The following is a 670-nucleotide window of genomic DNA, read 5'->3' as shown; positions in this document are numbered from 1 at the left end:
ATGGAGCTGGAGTCCTCGCTGGAGGCCAGCTTCACGGCCAGCGGCGGGGGCGCGGGGCTGCCCCCGGCCTGCTCCCGCATCTTCCAGATCATCGTGATTGGATTCCAACGTGGGCAAGAGGGGCCTGACGTGCCGCTTCTGCGCCGGCCGCTTCCCCGACCGCACCGAGGCCACCATCGGCGTGGACTTCCGCGAGCGCGCCGTGGACATCGATGACGAGCTCATCAAGATACAATTATGGGACACAGCAGGACAAGAACGGTCCAGAAAGAGCATGGTACAGCACTACTATAGGAATGTACATGCTGTTGTCTTTGTATATGATATGACCAATATATCCAGTTTTCGCAGCCTGCCATCATGGATAGAAGAATGCAAACAGCATTTGCTTGCTTGTGATATACCAAGGATTCTGATTGGAAATAAATGTGACTTGAGAAGTGCCATTCAAGTATCTACAGATTTGGCCCCAAAATTTGCTGATACACATTCTATGCCACTGTTAGAAACCTCTGCTAAAAATCCCGATGATAATGACCATGTGGAAGCTACATTCATGACCTTAGCTCATAAGCTCAAGAGCCACAAACCTCTAATGCTTAGTCAACCACCTGATAATGGAATTGCTTTGAAGCCTGAACCAAAACCTGCAATGACTTGCTGGTGTTAA

General features: G+C 50.1%; 1 pseudogene; it reads left to right on the top strand.

The window, feature by feature from the left end:
- Positions 1-670, top strand: LOC141512777 (ras-related protein Rab-33B pseudogene; annotated as a pseudogene).

This window comes from Macrotis lagotis, chromosome 1, assembly GCF_037893015.1.
Source record: "Macrotis lagotis isolate mMagLag1 chromosome 1, bilby.v1.9.chrom.fasta, whole genome shotgun sequence".
Lineage (NCBI taxonomy): Eukaryota > Metazoa > Chordata > Mammalia > Peramelemorphia > Peramelidae > Macrotis > Macrotis lagotis.
Note: the sequence above shows the minus strand (reverse complement) of the source record. Positions and strands in the feature narration are given on the sequence as shown.